The following is a 16840-nucleotide window of genomic DNA, read 5'->3' as shown; positions in this document are numbered from 1 at the left end:
GCGAGAAGGACGCGAGGAAGAAGAAGAAGGCGTTCTTAAAGTAGCCCCCTGGAACAGCACTGAGAGGGCGCATAACACACGGTGTCTCGCTGCCCTCCGTTCTACATACTTGCCGCTCCATCTGCCGACTTGCAAAAGTTGCTACCAGAGCAGAGGCGACCAGATTGAAGAGGCAGTGCCTAGGTTCACCTTCTACTTACTGCACGTAAGCCACGTCCAGCTCTCCGCTGCACTCTGGATTTTTCTTCTCCGCGGCACTCGCCGTGAGTCTATGTGTGAGCAACTCGGTGCCTAGAAGCGACCGCCAATGCTTTCACAGCGGGCTGCAAGGGAACCAAGGAGCAGCACAAGCAGCAGTGCTTCAGCTTGCTCCTTCCGACTGCTAAGGGCACTTGGGAAGGCAAGCGAGAGTCAACCACCTTCCTCTCCTAGTAGCCTGTAACGTGGTGCACACAAGCGTGGGACTTGTCCCGCTTCTTTCTCCGCCCTCGCCTTGTGCCGCTTTCTCTTGCAGGCGGCCAGAAGTCGTTTAGGGGTGCCACCCAGCCGGCAGTATGCCGGCAGCCAAGAGCTCGAGAACGCTGCTTCTGCCCAAGCCCGCCTAGGGCGTGCACCTTTGTCCTCAGAGCTCCGTGCAACAGTCTGCCTCTCTCGCAGTTCGAATGGAAAATGAAAGCTTTTCTCCTACGCCCTTCACAGAGATCCGTTGCCAGGACGAGAATGTCTTGTGGCCGGAGCTCGCCCCCGCCGCGAGGAAGCTGCTCTTAGCACCGCGTTGCAGGGACACGTCTCGCTTCTTGACTTCGTGCTTAGCGCTCTCCGAATTCGCCGCTAGCTCCACGGTCCTTCTCAGCTGTAAGTTGCTGCGCTCGCAGTACATAGAGCTTCGCAAGGACCGAAGACCCGGAGAGACGTATCGCACAAGAAAATGTGCCAGGACAGGGACGTTCTACACTGAGTAGAGACACAGACAGACAGAGAGTTCTACGCTGCCCCTTCTCGTCAGCCATCTTGTGCTCTGCTGCCTGTGCTGTGACGAATCGTTCCTTGAAAGGTGAGCGAGAGCGCCTCTCCAGGCACTGAGTTATAGGTCCCTCGGGACTTTTGGATGTAAAACTTTTTCCACCTCCAGAAATACATGGGTAAGTCCTAAAAGTTTTGGTTTTATTCAGAATAGTTTCGTCCAAGTATTGTTGTTCTAAACACCCATGGTTTCCGTCTTCACTTAACTACTTGTTTCTGTCTTTTTGGCTAGTGGCAATCTTCTTCTAAAGTAACTAGATGTGTTGGAAATCCATAAATTATATCTCAAGTTAGGTGGGATAATTGGCTCGGAAGAAAATGGAATTGAGAATTTGGAAGGAATCCAGAGTGTGCTGATGTCACAATCCGAGATTCCCTTGGGTTCCAAATCGTTTCATTTGTGTTTTTGTGGGCTTTTTTGAAGGCGGTGTACAGTTGAAGCCATGATTTAGCTGCGGTGAGACCTGCTCTGCTGTAAAAGCATTATTTTCTCAGTGAGCATGGACAACAGTTAGAGTGTCGTCTTTTAAGATTCCCTGCACTCCACTTATGGTGGCAAAAGCAGTGCCTTGACTGTAATCATAAAAGTGATTACAGCTTCATTGCTTTGACATCATGTAGGATGCTTCCTCCATCTGCTGTGGTCAGCATTAAGTAACAGATTTCTCAGTTTCTAGGAAGAGTCTAGCAAACAATCACCTTGCTCCTTCTCTTGCATTTATTCATCACTGCTATGCTGCTATACAGACAGGTAATCTGTTTATGATTCAACAATTCAATGGGACATCAAGTAAATAGCAAAGCAAAACTAACTACCGAAAGCACTATAAGGGCCAGAGATTAGCTTGGATCAAAACAGGTATTCTCCTAGCATTGTTTACAAACGACTCAGCATGTGAAACAGAAGGCACAATGTAGTTTGTGCCTTGTTTTGGGCATGCCCGGAAGAAGGAAATTCTGATTTCACATATGGGAAAAGAAATGTTGACATTTGAATGAGATTGAATGAAAAGGTTGCTTTGAAAGGTTGTGGAAGTCCTGTTAGGAAACATGGCTTTACAAGTCCTTTCCACCAGGAGACAACAGCTGCAGAACATCTGGGTGTGCCAGTGTTGAGAGCACCAGCAAAGATCAAAGTGGAGAAGTTGGTGAACAATGGCAATGGCCTGGCGGAGGGCAAGTGGGGTGCTGGCTGTGGGACCAGGGGAGTCCTGACTGATTTAGGAGGCGTGTGATGGTCTGTGCCAGCAAGCGGAGTAGTGCTGTGGCCTTGGGACACTGCGAATACTGGAATTCAGTGGGGTCACTGGGCAGGCTGAGTGTCTGAGGTGCTGGAGGGACCCAGGTTGCCCACATGTAAACATCCAGTCTCACTCTTGCCAGCCACAGAAAGGAGCAGGATGTGGCTGCTGGCGATGCCTGTCATGTATATGTAGTGTATATGTGTGCTATCCCAGCCTGCTGGGAACACTTCTTCTTTGTGACTGCTTGGGCTGAGGGAGAGAAAGCAGTGGTAGTTTCTGAGGTTTCGAGTTTGCTTGAGTTTCTCAGGCTGTTTCTGGAGCCACCCTCTTCCTTGAAGCATTTCAAGTCCTGTTAATTTTCAAAATTCAAACAGACACAGCCCTAAGCTAGTTGATCTGACTTCAGAGCTATTCTTATGCTGAGCTGTTGGATGATCTGATCTCCTGAGATGTCTTCCATCTCAGTCTATGACCTGGTTCTTGTGAAAAATAGGATCTTTTAGCCTGGAGAAGAGAGGTTTCTGGAGAGACAGTATTGTGGCCTTTGAATATGTAAAGAGGGTATAAGACAAATGGAGAAAGACTTTTTAGGAAAGTTTGCAGAGACAGGACAAGGGGCCATGCTTTCAAACTGAGACTAGGTTTAGATTGGCTAAAAGGAAAAACTTTTCTACAATGAAGCTGGTGAGACACTCAAACGGGTGTTCCAGAGAAGTTATGGATGCCCCATCATTGAGAGTGCTCCTTATCAGTTTGGCTAGTCTTGAGCAATTTGATCTACTGTAAGATCTACCTGGCAAGGAAGTTGGACTAGATGATCTTTAATCACAGACTGTTGTATGATTCCGTGAAAGACAGAATGCAATAAAGTTCATAATTCAGATTTTGGCGCAGACATATTTATTTTTTCTCACTTTATGCATCATTGCAATGACAACTTGTTAGCTTCTGAAATGATTAGCTGAGATTGATTTCCTTCCTTAGTTTCATTTTCCCTGTTATTCCTTCACTCTTGGACTTTTTTTTTCACTAGATTTCCTCTTTCAATAAACTGCCCTTAAGTATCACTTTGCTCCCCACCTGGCTTTTTTTTTTTTTCAATGATACCTTTTCACTGGTTCGTTTTGGGCCTTTGCTGCTTGAAGTCCAGCAGCCTCCTTGTCTGAGCATTATGGAGCTTTCTTTACAGCTTCATCACTATGCAAAAAGCCATAAATTACTGTGTTCCATCTCACATACCATCAAGTATCACACTAATATTCCCTCTGCTGAATAGCTGGTTGGCTTACATAGACCAGCCAAATAACAGGAAATCCAGATGGCAGCAAGAATCTTGTAGACTACTCCCGCTGTTCATTTAAATTCTGGAGAAGTCACGTGAGGTATCACATTCTCTTGAAAGAAGTGTCTATCATCTCGGACATTCTAGAATGGGCTATTGTCGTGAGTTTCTGGCTAGACTTTTTAGTATGCAAATTCAAATTCAAATGATCTGAAATGATAGAACTTCAAGAAATTTTTTTTCCCAGAATCGAAGTATGATGGAGTTCCATAGGGAGAATCTTAATCTTAGTTATTCTATTCCATCTCACATCATGGCTGGGGGCAGGGAGAAGGGAGTATCTTTGGGGGACAATGGGTTCCAGTGTAGTCAGTAAGCTGGGCAGAGGAGCCATCAGGTATTGTCTGTTGTTGGGGGGGGGATTCATGTGAACTCTTCCTTTCTTGTACCCTGCCACTAGTATTGTTGCTAAAATTGTTTGTTTTCTCATCCAAGTGACAAAATCAGCACACTTAATGAGGGATGAAGAGGGAGCAGCGACCTCAGAACAGGAGGAAGAAGAAGCAGAGCCTGCTGTCCTCCAGAAGAAAAAAACACTACCAGCCAACTTTGCATCATCTGTGAACTTCCTGGGCGCGTACTCTATCCTTTTGTCCAGATCACTGAGCAAGATATTAAACAGGACTGGGCCCAAGACTGAGCCTTGGGGACCAGCTGGATGAACTCTATTTCCCACCACTCTGTGGGCCTGGCCATCACCCAGTTTGTCACCCAGCAAACAGCCCACCCATGCAAACCATAAGCAGACAGTTTCTTCAGGAGAATGATGTGAGACTCATTGCAAAAAGGATCAGGGAGATGCCTAGGAAGAGTCTCAGGTGAATCCAGGAGACTATAGTGGAGGACTATTCAGTTTTCCAATCAATTTGTTTAAAAAACTCTACAAAACCGTAATAAAAAACCAACCAACCAAACAAACAAACAAAAAAAGCAGACCAAACAAACACACAAAACCCCCCAACCAATAATCCCCAAAGAGACAAAAAAAGCCCCCAAAAAAGCCCACCAAAAAACCCACCCAAAACTGAAAAAAAACCCAAACCCAACACAAAAAATCAGGGTGAAGGTTTTTAGTAACTTTAAAAATAACAAAACAAAACAAAACAAAAAAACCCCAGAAAGTCACATTTCTAAAGGTGCTGTCCCAGCCTCTTCTCTCAGCAGGGAGGACATCCTGAAGTGGAGCCAGTTGGAAGAAAGCGGGACGGGGCAGCACCTGGGCCATTGTCACAGGACGGCCCTGTGGCTGTCCCATTGCCAAAACCTGGACACATAAATCAAACACAGGTATGCACATGTGCTTAGACACAGCAAAAATATATTTGTCTGAAAAGAATACTGGTCCATTTATATCACTGGAAAGAGCATAATGCCTCATCTCAGCTTTCTTTTCAGTCATTACAAATGTTTCGAAAATAAAAGAGTGCAGAAAATGGAAATATCCAAGGTCAACATGAGGACCAGTAACAAAGATTCCATTTTTGAAACTGCATTGGGAATCCTCTGCAGAAATTGACTCAGAGCTCTAAGATTTACAAAAAAGACCAAGAGGATTGGAGTCAATACAACACAGTGTCTGGAGACTTCAGCTGGTTGCCTTGATTTCTCAAATATGATGGAGGAAGCACCTTAGCAACTACAGCTGCCAGTTCTCTCAGGGCCCTGACATGCCTCTGGGTGGGTCCCATGGTCTTGCATGCTCAGGTTCCTCAAGTGGTCTGAAAGCTGACCTGCTACTATGGGTTAGAATCAAGTCCACCAGTCCAATAACCTGAGAGATGTGGAAATAGTGACTGGCAGTAAAAATTGAGACCAACACTTGTTGAGTACCTCAGCCTTCTCCTTGTCTGTTGTCACTAGTCCTGTCTGGCTTATGGGGGTGGGGGGGGGGGGGGGAATAGGGGAGGTGTGATAGGTTTCTTTTCATCTTCCTTTTCCCACTGAAATACCCGTAGGTGCCTTTATTATTCTTAGTTTTGGCATGCTTTTCCAAATTCAGCTTCAACTGAGCCTTAGCTATACTGATCCCATCCTCACACACTCATGTGTTACCACTGTATTTTTCCCATGATTTGTCTCGCTGTGTATCGTCTGCATATTACCTACTTGCATCACATCTATTAATTTTCAATAACCTTCTGGCTTTAACTTGTTTTCAAAAAAAACCTTTTTGAACCTTTCCACCTCAGAAATTCACCTGGGAAACCCGAAATCCCCAAAATTCACCCCGAAGTCCACCCTGGGATGCTCAGCACTTACCAGGCAACTCCCAAAATTCCACAAATTCACCCCAAAATTCACGGGGGACCCCCAAATCCCAGTGCTTCACCCCAAAATCCCACCTGCAACCCCCAAAATCCCTCAAATCACCCCCAAGACCCAGTCCCCCCAACACCTCCCAAATTCACCCCAAAATGTCTCCAATCCCCCTCAAAACCCGCCCAGATACCCCCAAATCCACCAAATTCACTCCAAGACCCATCTGGGACTCCCAAAAATCACCAAAATTCCCCGGAAAATCCACCTGCATCCCCCCAAATTCATCCCAAAATTCTCCCACGACTTCCAAATGCTCACCTGGATACCCCAAAATCGACAGAATTCACCCCAAAATACGCCTGGCATCCCCAAAACTCACCTGAGAACCCTAAAATTCACACGTATTCCCAAAATTCCCCTGAGATCCCTAGAATTCCACAAATTCCCCCTAAAATTCAACTGGGACTCCCCACATTCCACAAATTCACCCCAAACCTCGCTACCCGGGATCCCCCAAAATTCCACAAATTCTCCCCCAAAATCAACCTGGGACCCCTCAAAACTCACCTGGATCTCCCCAAATCCCCGCCCCGCCACCCCCCCCACCCCCCCAATTCACCTGGGCACCCCCAAATCCCCAGAATTCAACCCAAAATTCACCTGAGACCCCAAAAACCTCCAAATTCCCTCCAAAATGATTGGCAACTTTACACACTCCATTTTCCCACAAAAGGATCTAGAGCCCTGTGTGCTTCGTATACAAACTAAATGCAAAAAACCTTTCTATTCATTCTCAGCAAAAAGACTTCCTATTCCTCCTTCTTTTGGACAAAACTGCCTTCACTTTCAAACTTATTCTCTTGCTCACTTACCTGCATAATGCTTAGTCCCTGTTCTGCATGCTCATTTTCTTCACTTTTACAAGGAATCCTCTCCTCATCTTCTTCTTCCTCTGCTTCTTCCATTTCCTGTGCCAAGATCACCTGTTTCTCAGTTAGATTTCTTTCTCCAGCTGATTTTTTGACAACTGTCCCTATCTTCTGGCACCGCTCGCTCGAGAGAGGCGATTGTCTCGCTCTGCTCTGGGCAGGGACTGCGCTTTCTTCAAGCCCTGGGGGCAATTTTGGATGCCACAGCGTCAGAAAGACCTCAGGCTATTGGAGAAATGTCCAAAGGAGGGACACAGGGATAGTGAAGAGGCTGGAGGGGAAGCCATACATAGAGTGGCTGAGGGCATTTGGTTCAGCTGCAGAGAGGACACTGAGCTCACACCTCACTTGGGACCTCTCAGCTCCTCCCAAGGGCAGCACAGGGACAGCTTTGCTCTCTGCTCTCTGCGACCAGGGACAGGAGCCAAGGGAATGCCAGGAGCTGTGTCAGGGGACGATTAGGCTGGCTATCAAGGAAAGGTTTTTTTCCTCAGAGGCTGGTCGGGCACTGAATAGGTTCTCCAGGCAATGGGCACAGCCCCAAGGCTGCCAGAGATCCAGGAGCGTTTGGCCAATGCTCTCAGGGATGCAGAGGGTGGGACTGTTGGAGTGTCTGTGCAGGGCCAGGAGTTGGACTTTGACGATCCCTAGGGGTCCCTTCCGACTCAGGAAACTCTTACCATTTCCCCCTCTTTCCTCTCCTTGCACAATGCTCTCAGCTTACTGTTCCACCGCATGTTCCACTTCTGAAACCTCCGCTACTTCTTTCCAGTTCAAGCACAGTTCTACTGGTTACAATCCAAAGATAGACAGGTTGAAAAACAACCAAAAAGAAACACCTATTTGGAATGTCGTGGTCTTATCTGCATCTCGAACTATGAAGTCGATTGTGCCTTGCAAGTTCTAAAAGCAAAACAACAACAACAAAAAACACCCACCACACCATTTTAACATAGGGATTTGCCTTCTTCTAAGAAATCCATATCCCTTCTCAAAATGGATCTATTTCAGGAAGAGATCATCTTGAATAGATCACTTACTATCTAAAGAACCTGGAACACTCAAATCCGTAATGATAAGCCTGTTACCTTGTCGTTTTCTGTACCAAAGGCAAATGAATTTGCTAAAGTGCCATTTGTAACAAGGACAGAGCTCAAAGTGTGGCTCTGAGAAATGTTTTGGTTTCCCTCTCCTATCTCCATCAAAAGCACTTTCTTCAATGGCTGAAACAATACTTGATACAGTCTGAATTTTAAAGGTCATGAAAATTTTCTCCAAAGTGAAAAATTAATATAGCAGTCAGGTTTGAAACCAATGGGAATTTTTGTTTTACCTGTTTGAAGATTCCCTTCACACTAAAATGCTGGCTGATGGATACCTGGAAGAAATCAATTCCCACAAAATGCTTCTGGGTAAGCCATTACGTCATCCATTACAATTTGCTTCAGTGTCCCGTTCCTGTCCAATTGAAGGTCCCTGTTTAAGAGACTCAAGTACGGAGAGAAATATAATTAAATAGGACTACAGTGCCTTTAAATCTAAATCGAACTTCCTGATCAATCTCATAAAACCTTTAGGCTAAATGTTGCCATTGATCTGTTTCTACTGAACACAATCACGTCCTGGCTTGTTAGAGATTAGTTCATTACAAAGAAAGAAACGCAGAGAAGTTAAAATATTTCCAGAGAAGCATTTGACATCCTTCCTTTTGGATGGGGAACCATTCCAACACTGCTTACATAAGAGGTCAAATGACTGTCTTCCATGTTAGTTCTGCACTGTGCTCAGCGGAGCCTTTCTGGTTTATTTGCCTTTGACTTGGACATAAAGCTGAGTCTTGATTCAAGAAAAATCAATATTCACACTTGTTTTCATTTACACGGACATTGGCTTGGTCTCCTAAACAAAGAGAATGATGGGGAATTTTTGTACCAGTTCAGATAGGTAACATTCTCTTTCCGCAACCTGGCATTGTATTTTCACTTGGTCTGTTACCTCTGGCTTTGTTTTAACGGCTCAAATTATTAGGAAGAGTATCAAACCTCCAGCTCTAACCACAGTCCCACTGCGAGGTGTGTGAAGGTATGTGCATCTGCCCCTCAGGTCCATACTGCTCTTCTAATGTGCCTCTGATCGAGCAGGTAGGAAAGACCTCCTGGGTGTGTGAACAGTGCTGCTTCCTCTATGGCTTCAGAGCTGCTGCTAAGATCTTCAGGAAGGAGAGCGGTATTGTACCCATTTTTAGATGGTTTTTAAAGTTGCCAGTGTTGGGCTGTCTTAAACGTCTGAGTTCCTAGAAGTTTGAATGAGATCAAATCTATGAGTGAAGAGATGATGGTGCAGACCAACTTCTGATTCCAGTGATCCAAGAATCTGCACTACTACTTTTACCTTCTGAATAAGGCATGGATGTGATGGTATGCACAGTAATACTGATGTGCTATGGTTTTTGAATGATAGCAGTCTTCCTTTGTCCCATTCCTAAACCGTGGGCATTATTTGCCTTAACCTTGTTCCATAGGGACATTATTCTATATTCTTACATGAAGTGAAAAGCACTCTTTTTCCATACCTTCACACAACAGCATTAAAACAAGGCCTAAGTAGTACAACCAATGTTCAAAGATGCTCTACCTTTTAAGTTTACAAAACATACAAAATTTATACCTTGTTCTAAGTTGATCTCAAGAAGAAAGGGTGTTCTCCAAATACTCCTTCAGCTCTTCCTCACAGCTCACCATTTGCCTTTTTTCTAAGATTGTATCCAGATCACTTTCGTCATCTAAGGCCACATAAAAAAGCTAGTAAAAATGGTTTCGTAGATACTAAAATCTCCCCAACTCTTTAGGATTCAAGGAAGTTAATTATGCACAGATCTTCTACACCCAGAAGAGAAAGCTACCTCAGCAAAACTCATCGCCTATGAAAATCTTCCTAGATAATGAACACCTCTGACACTGCCACCCCAAGTTGGTGTTCTGAAACAATGAGAACCTCACATCCAATCAGACTCTAGACCTGCACAAGATCTCGTCATAGCAACTTGCAGCCACTTTCTACAGAAAGCAGCAGTGATCTCTATCACTGTTGCCATACCAACAATAAGACAGGACTGTCCATTCAGTGTGAATCAAGCAGTTAGCAAAAATGCACCTGACAGAATGAAACTGAAGAGTAGAAATTCGCATCTAAAAGTCAAAGATTACATTTTTAATTTTATAGCAGGTATTTTGAATTTCAGAGGGCTCTTTGCATTAAGAAGTCCTGTTTTTATAGCACACCCTTGTTTTTATGTTTCTACCTGGATTATGGCCATTTAGCCGTCTCCTTCAAATCACTCCAAAGAAAAACATTCAAGTGAACAAGTTCTTTCTAAACTGCTGGAAGGTGAAATGAATGAGTAAGAGGATATGTAACATGATAAAAGGCTGCCTGGAATTTTACGACTGGTATCCAACATGGCGTCTTCTATCTGGAGAGTAAAAAAAAATCAGTCTCCAAGTAAACTGGTAAGAATGCGGATTCTCAAAACTTCTGTTTATTCTGGCACCATAAAGCACCAAATCACATTCTATAATTTATCCCTTTAGAAACAACTGCCCGACTTTTTTTATGTATAGAAAAGATTGGAAGACATTTGGGAGATCATTTCCAGCTATTCCTAAAGTCTGATCTTAAGCAGACTGGGCCATACGTCATTCATCGCTATCCTATGTATTTCAGATAGAAATGATCATAAAAATACAATCTATTTCTATTACAAATAATAAACACAAGAATTATGAACACTTCCACATGAAACTCTTGCACACCAAACTGTTTCTCTGGAGTGTTTTGTCACACTATGGACCTCTTTCTAAGGTGACATCAATAGCCTACCACGCAGAAGGCATTGCAGGTGGGAGCACAGGAAGAACAGACTAATCCCAAGGAGTGATGAAGATATATGCCATCAAATAAAAGAAACGTACATCCACGTGCTCCACTTCTTCTTCAAACCTACATTTTCGTTTCTCAGTCATCTGAAGCCTGTTGGAGTGCACAACTTCAGCATCTTCTGCTGTGCAAATGTTCATATCCAACAGGGTCATCTGAAGGAAAAGAAGAACAAAATATTGACATGCACAGAAGAAATACTGTGTGGCTTTCAGAGAGCCTGACTAAACGTAGTGTTTCTTTTCTTGTGATGGACAGAGATAGATTCAGCCTCCTACATGCCATATTAGATTACTAAACAATACCATCTGGTTGGACACAAAGGGAGAAATTGAGGCAGAGGTGGAATTTCTTTCCCAAGATAAGACAGATTTAGCACAAGGGCTGAGGCTCCTTGCATCTTCCACATTCATGTAGGACAGCACTCCCTTCATTACTGGCATTTGTTACGGCTTTTCCACATTTCAAGCACAAATACCAACTACTACTGTGAAACCAAACGGATGGCTTACTTTTTGAACAGAGTAAGGCGGAGGTTAAAAAGGAATTCCACTTGTTATCTCAATGTCTGGTGTATCCTCAGACGCATTTTACTCTAATGACACGTTGGACCACGGCTATCACAGTGCTGTGGCACTCAACTTGCACATCTGCCCTTTCTCCTGACATTTGCCCTCGACCAGCTCATACTGGATGCTCATTTTCTCCATGCACTCCACATTAGGGCTGTCTGAATGATACGGAACAGACCACAGTCAAAATTCCCATCTTTCACAGTGCAGTGTGACATGGAAACATGACAGAGGCCACGTGCTGAATCTCAGCACACGGAACAGATGCCAGCAGTGCCTACAGACACCAGACACTACCAGCCAAAGAAATCAAGACATTTTCATACACAGCTGCTTATCATTATGCTTCAAAGTAGCAAGGTACTTACAATCGCTACCAACTTCTTTGCTACCATACAGGCTACAAACATCCCAACTGGATGTGCTCTGGAGCAAGAGAAGGCAGACACAGAGCGGGAAGGCATGCTGCAAGGACACAGAGAAAGGAAGTATCTCCAATACTTCCCCTCTTCTCACACTTCCTCTCTCCTTCTCCAAGAGTTAAAAAGGAGTATTTTTGTATGATTGAGAAGGGATCCACGTCAAAATTAACTTCTGATTTCCCCCAGATTCATTCTAACCGAGCCAGTTCCTGCTAGATCTCCCCATGCACAGGTGCTTGTACTGGCCAAAGGAAAGCCATGCCACAGGCAGCTTCTTTGGCTCTTACTGCCACCTCCAAGCAACTGAGAAGGTATGTGGCAACACACGGAACAAAGAATAGAGCAAACATGCACTCTCAAAGCAACCGTCTGCCTCATCGTTGCCCAGGAGAAAAGAAAATATTGCTTGAATTCCAGACTGTTCTTAGGATTTCCCGACCTACCTAGACTTTTGCTTCAATTCTCCAGAGTTCTGCACCATTCGTTTCCATCGGATTTGGCACGTGTTGGAGGCAACAAGGTGCTATCAAAGTAGGAAACAAGAGTCAGGTATCCTAGAATACAAACCAGTCAGTACTTCAAATATAAAATTATGAATCCCAATATCCATACTACTGGGCTTTCTTTTATTTACAGCCATCTTGGCAATGAAAATAAACCTGAGATTGTTGTTGTTCAAGGCCAACTGTTTCCTGCCCGATAAGGAGCTAACTGTCATCTACCTCGTTCCTACATCCACCGTAAAAAACCTCCCTGTAAAGATCGTAATGAATTGCACCCGAAAATGTTTCTTGTGTTCAGGATGGATATTCAAACGTAGCAGTGTTAGATTTCTATCCAGACTCCTCTTATTTATTATTTTATTTTATTGCGGTGAATTTCGGGGGTCCGAGGTGAATTTTGGGGTGAAGTTTTGGCATTTGGAGGGTCCCAGGTGGAATCTGGGGTTCCAGGTGGAATTTTGGGGTGAATTTGGGGGATCCAGGTGGGATTTTGTGGGTCCCAGGTAAGGGTTTGGTGGAAGCAAGGTGGGATTTTGGGGTGAATTTTGGAGGTTTTGCGGGAAATTTTGGGGGTCTCATGTGAGTTTTGTGGGTCCCAAGTGAACTTTGGAATGAAGTGGTGGGATTTTGGGGGTCCTGGGTGGATTTGGAGGTGAATTTGGGGGATTTGGGGGCATCTGCGTGGGTTTTGGGAGGACTTGAGGGATTTTGGGAGTTCCTGGATGGGTTGTGGGGTGAAATTGCAGGGTTTTGAGAGGGCTTAGCAAGATTTTGAGGGCTCCTGGATGGATTTTGGGGGCATGGGAGCGATGTTGGTGGAGGGTCGCAGATGGGTTTCGGGGTGAATTTGAGGGATCCCCAAAATTTTGTTGGATTTTTTGTTTTTGTTTGTTTTTGTTGAAGATGGAGGGATTTCGGGGGATCCCAGGTGGGTCTAGGGAGGTCTCTGAGGGGTTTTATTGACAAGTTCAGGAGTTTTGGAGGTTCCCAGGTGGGTTTTGTGGTTAGTTTGGGGGATCCCAGGTGGATTTTGGAGGAATTGGAGGAATTTTGGAGGATCCTTGAGGGGTTTTAGAAGGGTGTTGAAGGTGAAATTTGAAGAACAGCTTAATAATTCAACTGAAAAGCGCTTGAAACCTCCCCCTTCCCCCCTCCATGGCCGGGTTTCTAATTTTAAAAGCCAAAACAGCCTCGGGTCACCCACCGCGGCGCCAAGTAGCGCTTTAATTGAGCGCCGCCAGCCCACCGCCACTAATGAGGTTCATTAAATTAACTGAATGAAGGAATGAATGGTTGAAACTGCGCAAGACCCGACCAAGCTCGACCGCTGCTAGCGCTGGACTGAGGGTTGCGGGAGCCTCGGCGCCCCTTTGATCATCTCGGTAGCTCCTCCCCCTTTGCCGCCTTTCAGCCAATCACGACGCCGACTGCCTGAGAATAGCCCGCCCTTTTCCCCACCCTGTTCTTTCCCGGTCAGCCAATCAGCTCACGGTCTGGCCTCGGCAACGGACACTGGTCAATCAGCGAGCGGTATGGAAAGGGCGGGAAACGCTCAGCCAATGAGAGCGCTGCGTACCTCACGGTGCGCGGCCAATCAGAGCGCGGCGGCCGCGAGGAAAGAAGGGCGCAAAATGGCGGCCAAGAGCAAGCAGGGCAGCGGTTGGAGGGGTTTTGGGGGAACCCAGGTGGGTTTTGAGGGGGATTTGAGTGATTTTGGGGTGTCTGGGATGGGTTTGGGGATGAATCTGGGGGACTTAGGGTGAATTGGAGGGATTCTGGGGGGGTATCCCTGATGGACTATGTTGAGGATTGGAGCCATTTTCGGGGGATTTGAGGGATTCGGGGGGGGGGGGGGTTCCAGGTGGGGTTATGGGGGTCCCTGAGGGGTTTTCTGGGGTGCTTTGGGGGTTCTCGGGTGGGTTTGGGGGTGAATGGGGGGGGTTGGGAGCACCTGGGTGGATTTTGCGGGGAATTTGGGGAGTGCCAGGTGGGTTTTGGGAGTCTGGGTGGGTTTAGAGGGAGATTTGAGGGATTTGGGGGGTTCCCAGATGGGTTTTGGTTTGACTTTTGGGGTTGCCAGGATAGGATTTGGGAGTCCCAGGTGGATTTGGGGGGGGGGGGGTTGTGAGATCTTAGAGGTCCCTGGTGGATTTTGAGAACTTCAAGGTGAAATTTGGGGGGGAATTTGTGGAATTTTGGGGGGTCCCAGATGAGGATTTTGAGGATCCCAGTTGAATTTTGGAGTGAATTTGGGAGGTTTTGGGCTCCCAGGTGAATTTTGGGGTCCCAGGTGAACTTTGGGCTGAATTCTGAGGATTTTGGGGTTGTCAAGTATTTTTGGGGGTGGGGTGGGGCAGATTTTGGGAAATGCAGGTGAGTTTTCAGGGGTCTCAGGTTGATCATGGGAAGAATTTGGGAGCTTTGGGGTTCCCGGGTGAATTCTGGGGGGAATTTGTGGAATTTTTGGAGCCCGAGTTGAATTTTAGGGTGAATTACTGGAATTTTGGGGGTCCCAGGTGATCATTTGGGAGTCCTGGTGAATTGTGGGATGAATTTGGGGGGATGCAGGTGGGTTTTCGGTGAATTTGGTGAATTTGGGAGTCCCAGATGGGTCTTGGAGTGAATTTGGTGGATTTGGGGGTATCTGGGTGGGTTTTGAGGGGAATTGGTTGCATTTTTAGGGGGAATTTGGGAGGTTTTGGAGAGGACTGGGTTTTGGGAGAGATTTGAGGGATATGGGGGCTTCCAGGTGGGGCTTTGGGGTGACCTCTAGGGATTTGGGGATCCCAGGTGAATTTTGGGGGGAATTTGTGGAATTTTGGGGGTCCCGGATGAGGATTTTGGGGATCCCAGTTGAATTTTGGAGTGAATTCGGGAGGTTTTGGGATCTCAGGTGAATTTTGGGAGTCCCAGGTAAATTTTGGGCTGAATTCTGGGGATTTTGGGGTTGCCAAGTGAATTTGAGCGCAGGGGATTTTGGGAGATGCAGGTGAGTTTTGAGGGATCTCAGGTTGATTCTGGGGAGAATTTGGGAGATGTGGGAGTCACAGATGGGTCTTGGGGTGAGTTTGGTGGATTTTGGGGTATCTGGGTGGGTTTGGAGGGAGATTGGAGGCATTTAGGGGTGAATTTGGGTGGTTTTAGGGGGTCCTGTGTTTTGAGGGAGATGTGAGGGAATTTGGGGCTTCCAGGTGGGACTTTGGGTGATCTCTGTAGATTTGGGGGTCCCAGGTGAATTTTGGGGTGAATTTGTGGAACTTTGGAGTGTTCCAGGTGAGGATTTGGGAGGTGCAAGTGGAATTTTGGGGTGAATTTGTGGAATTCTGGAGGTTACCAGGTGAATTTTGGTAGTCCAGGTGACTTTTGGGGTGATTTTGTGGAACTTTGGGGGTTCCAGCTGAGGATTTGGGGGATCTAAGGTGGAATTTTGCGTTGAATTTTAGGAATTTTGGAGGTTACGAGGTGAATTTTGGGGGTCCCAGGAGGGACTTCGGGGTGAATTTAGGGGAGTTAGAGTTTCCCAGGTGAATTTTGAGGTGAATTTCAGGGGCCCGAGGTGAATTTTGGGGTGAAGTTTTGGCATTTGGAGGGTCCCAGGTGGAATCTGGGGTTCCAGGTAGAATTTGGGGGATTGAAGGGAATCCGAGCTGGATTTTAGGGTGAATTGTGGGGGATCCAGGTAGGATTTTGTGGGTCCCAGGTAAGGGTTTGGGGGACTGTAAGGGTCCAAAGTTTCCCTCGTTCTTCTTCTCGACCGTCGCAAGGAGACCTCGAGGACCCCCACCCAGGTTGACTCTGGACAATGGTTTCCTGGCCTGGCCAAGATGGATGCTTGTCAGGTGACTATGTGCTGGTGTAGTGTGTTCACTGGACTGTGCTGTTGTGGCACCAGCCAGAGATTGTGTTGTACCAGCTGAAACCTGCATGTACTGCACGACTGCACCTGTCTCCCGCAGCACCACACAATGCTCCATAAATCTCCCCACCTCTTGGCCAGAAGCCACTCGCTTTGGAGAAGGACTATAAAAGAGCGATCCTCTGGGGAAGACCCTTTGAGAACTCCCCACAGATGAAGACTCGTCTATTGGCTGGCCCATGAGGACGTCTGTCTCCTTTGTTGGTAGCTATTTTCCCATCCCCTTCCTTTTCTCTCTCTATACTTTGTTTCCCATATCTCTCCCCTCTATCACTACTGAGTTGTTGGCATTTAATAAAAATTCATTGCTGTTGTTGAATAAACTGATTTTGTCCCCTGCATTTTGCCTGTTTGCACTTTTGAGATCATACGAACCATCACGCCCCCAGCTCTGTATTAACAGCGGATCGTGACATTAAATTGGCGTCACAGACAGGATTTTCTGGCAGACAGAAGGGATGCAAGATTGTCTGTACTCTGTATCAGAGGAAGGAAGTCTTACTCCAGCTGCACTTAGCTGGCTACCTTGAAAGGGTGAGCCTGTCTAGAAAGCAAGGGGTTTTTTTCTGATTTCCCGCAGACTGCAGACACCTTGGTGTAAAGCATCCCCAGGCTTGTTTGAGGGCTCTGTAGTCAGAATTTCACAAAAGGTCTCCTGGTGCATGTGAGGTTTTGCAGAACCTCCGGGTGCCTC

General features: G+C 46.1%; 1 long non-coding RNA gene across 2 annotated transcripts; it reads right to left on the bottom strand.

Moving 5' to 3' along the window:
* Window positions 1-7498: 7498 nt before the first annotated feature.
* LOC148217715 (uncharacterized) lies at window positions 7499-12248 on the bottom strand. Of its 2 annotated transcripts, none has more exons than XR_015800823.1 (4): window positions 12171-12248; window positions 10769-10888; window positions 9465-9579; window positions 7499-8285 (listed from the first exon to the last, which is right to left on the bottom strand). It is a non-coding gene; the product is annotated as an uncharacterized LOC148217715 (long non-coding RNA). The 2 variants fall into 2 exon arrangements; XR_015800824.1 differs by lacking the exon at window positions 7499-8285 and adding an exon at window positions 8917-9090.
* Window positions 12249-16840: the final 4592 nt, after the last annotated feature.

Source organism: Sturnus vulgaris, unplaced genomic scaffold (genome assembly GCF_052056855.1).
Source record: "Sturnus vulgaris isolate bStuVul1 unplaced genomic scaffold, bStuVul1.hap1 Scaffold_376, whole genome shotgun sequence".
In the NCBI taxonomy this organism is placed as follows: Eukaryota; Metazoa; Chordata; class Aves; order Passeriformes; family Sturnidae; genus Sturnus; species Sturnus vulgaris.
The sequence above is the reverse complement of the archived record's forward strand: the minus strand, read 5'-3'. Positions and strand labels throughout refer to the sequence as shown.